The sequence below is a fragment of the Sycon ciliatum genome, chromosome 5 (genome assembly GCF_964019385.1).
Source record: "Sycon ciliatum chromosome 5, ocSycCili1.1, whole genome shotgun sequence".
Classification (NCBI taxonomy): Eukaryota; Metazoa; Porifera; class Calcarea; order Leucosolenida; family Sycettidae; genus Sycon; species Sycon ciliatum.
The window spans coordinates 32,739,356-32,742,671 of NC_088647.1; the positions used below are offsets into that span (position 1 = coordinate 32,739,356).

At 48.5% G+C, this 3,316-nt stretch overlaps 1 long non-coding RNA gene across 1 annotated transcript; it reads left to right on the plus strand.

The window, feature by feature from the left end:
• The first annotated feature begins 1,356 nt into the window (after nucleotides 1–1,356).
• Nucleotides 1,357–2,289, plus strand: LOC135816726 (uncharacterized). The gene is made up of 4 exons (XR_010553474.1): nucleotides 1,357–1,538; nucleotides 1,624–1,764; nucleotides 1,912–1,978; nucleotides 2,249–2,289. It is a non-coding gene; the product is annotated as an uncharacterized LOC135816726 (long non-coding RNA).
• Nucleotides 2,290–3,316: the final 1,027 nt, after the last annotated feature.

Consider the following 3,316-nt stretch of genomic DNA (forward strand, 5'->3'; position numbering starts at 1 on the left):
CATTTCGCGTAGTTGAGCACTAAATAAAGAAATTCAGTGTTTTTCCCACTTCTGTCTTGTGAGCATCATCAGCAAGGTGTAGTAGCTGCTGATACTGATTTGTCCTCGAGTGTCGAGCTGCACAGTTTCTTCCAGTCTGTCTTGTCCTCTGCTTGTTGCCGGCACCTGGAAAGGTCTTCCATGGTCTTCATGGGCACACCCAGCTTATTCAACTGAGCGAGCAGACTTGTGGCTAGTGTCAACCTTGGCCGCCCACGGGGTGCTTTGTTGCCCTTGTCCAAAGAGACGCTCATGGCTACTTAGGGTGGCGTGTCCGTGTCCGTCTGTAGCACATGACTGGTCATTCGTAGTCGCCTACATGCAGCTGTGTCATGTATTACTACAAGAACTCAACCAAGTCCTCAGCAGTCATGGAGTAGCGGCAGGTTAGGCAAGTAGGGCTGGGGGCAGAACTGATCCACTCCTTGATACAGTGGAAGTGAAATTCATGACCACACTCCAACTTGGATAGAGGACGATCCAGGGCATCCTGACAAATCACACAACTGGACTCATGACTTATTGCTGACGAGTCTACCTTAGTAGGCACTACATTGATGTACTGCAGCTCCATGGGGTGTATTGCCTGGTCTTGATGGTGGTCACCGTAATACACCCCGTTGAGGTACCACTGATAGACACCCTCCTCCTCCTGAGAGATGAAAGCAGGTCCATCTTCCCTATGCCGAAGGTTGTATCGGTACCACTCCCGTACACGATTGTTACCTTCCCTGTATATAACCGCTGGCGCATTCTCCCTGTGGAGCCTTCCTTGGTGATACCACCGTAGAATACAGCATGTGGCGTCACAATAACTGGCTGCAGGACCGCCGGCTCTAGGCGCCGTTGAGGTAGTACTCGATGCTACCCCGTCCTATCCAAGCCCGTTCATTAACGCGATGAAGGCGACCTTCATAGCACCAGGCGGACACTCCCCTACTATCAACAAGAGCTGGTCCGTCCTCCCGATGGAGTCTACCATCGACGTGCCAAATTTCTTGCTGCGCGTTTTGATCTGCCACCTCCACAACAGTTCTTATTGGCGTCCGCCTTTCTATTAGTAAAGGACCCGTGGTGAGAGACCACGACCGGTCGTCCACGTCTACACCGAATGTATCAGCCATATCTATTTACTGAGAATAATGTAACAACTCCTCCACAAACGCTTCTACATCTGACGTCTTCTTCATCCTGGTTTTTTCCTCTTGGTGGTTTTGGATAAGAGTTGAAAAGTCCAAAAGGTCAACTGATGACCTTTGCGTTACTTGGTATGATTGGGTTTTAGCGGATGATGTCGGTATGCAGCTGGGGAGCGAATTCGACAGGAAGAAGGTAAAGGTCTTGCTTTGCGGTTCACACCTTCACTTCAGTATCATTACAGTCCAAATGGCTTTCACTTGTCACTGTAGCGTTCGAATGTCAGGGGTAATACCCCTATTCCAGCACCTGAGGCGGTGCGTCAAGCGCCGCCTCTTTCTCATCATATATTGTGACAAATGGTAAGTGTGCAGTGCTCCTAGCTCTCTCCCCCAACAAAAGAGCTCTATGACACTGTGCTTTCTGCGGTTTCTTTCGTTTTTACAGTGGAGAAAGGCTGGTGGGAGGCCCAGCCGTGGCCGCACACCTGGCGGGTGCGGCCCATCTAACCCGTTACTGGGAGGGCCGGCAGGTCGGGCTGCTGTTGCAGTTCGACTACCGGGACGCCGTGGAGCGTATTAGGACCCTGTAAGTAAGCACTGCTCTGTCTACATGTATACTTATCCCCCTCGTTATAGCGATACTTACTTGTTTCGTATCCTCTTGTCTTTAATACCCTGCTTCCGTATTCGTGACACTAATAGTGTTTGTGTGCGCTCATGCTTGGTTTTACAGATGATGATGATGTATGAAGGTCTGGACCTGCCGTCTTCGGGATGTGCCATTTGTTTCAAAATTATTTGTAAGTACTTGTAACAGGCGTAGTGTAGTAACTGTGTGTGTAGTGTAGTAACAGTGCAGTCGTAATGTGTTTTGTGATGGTCCTGTGCAGTCGTAATGTGTTGGGCTACTGAAGTACACTGCATGAAGGGGTATGTGTGGGTGCTTCGACACATTCTCGTGCTTCCTAAACCCTAGATATGTGTATAGCACTATAACCTAGATGTGTGTGTGTGTGTGTGTGTGTGCCCGCGCATGCATGCGTGTGCGTGCATTGTGTTCTCTTCTACAGACTCATCCAAGTCCATTTAAATAAAAGTGCATTATAGTAAACAGTATTGTGTTTTGTTACAGTGAATATGTGGGGAATGGTGGATATGCCTTAGTGTGACTGGATACGTGCGGGTTGTGACTCTTTGCTGGTCACTCTGGATTCTCCAGTATAGATTCGGTGCAGTGCAGAGGGGATTTGCGGTGCGTAGCAACACTGCTTCACTGTGACACCCCTTCAATAATTGTTTTGATGCATGATACTCCGGGCGTAGCCGGTTGATTCTTACTGTATCCCGATCAAAATAGAAATATGCATCTAATGCACCTGCATTGATAGTAGGCATTTCCCAAATCAGCCGGCCGAAAAATTCGCCGAAGAAAGTGGTTTTGAAGAAATCACCCATCTTTTCGCCGAATTTTCAAATTTCGCTTGTTGAATTCGCCGAAAACCGATGTTTCAGTGCTTCAACAGAGTGTGTGTAAATGTACATGACGTAATGGGAACGGTGACTTCAAGTACTACGTTGAGCCGAGTTCTGATCTTGGGGCTCATAATATGGCCGAATTTGAACATTCTCTTAACCGATCGAAAAGCCGATTAGGCATGCTCTGCATGGGCAACTTGTCAATCAGTGCACATCTACGATGTGCAAATAAAACGAATGCACGGAACGTGAGCTTGTTTGCTGCACATCTACGAAGTGCGAATCAGGGAGTAGTATAATGACACGTGTACTAGTACACCTTGTGTTGCACTGCGTCTTTTCCACACGCATAGGACCACTGAAGGTCACACGCTCCGCGTGCGTATGCACGCATGCGCAATATGTCATTCACTGCATGCAATGCACATCTACGATGTGCAAATCAGGGGATAGTACGTATTTTACTACTACCCGGTGCGAATGCACCGAACGTGCACAAGTGCACGTTCGCCATCTATGGCGAAAAGAACCTTAAGAATGACATTTATGGCATGCCAGGGGTCAAAGGTCAAACTCTGGGGGATCCCGGGGCCAGACCCAGCACGACCGACACAGTGTGCCTTATTTGGACCAAAGGTCAAAGGTCAAAAAGTGTGCCAGAA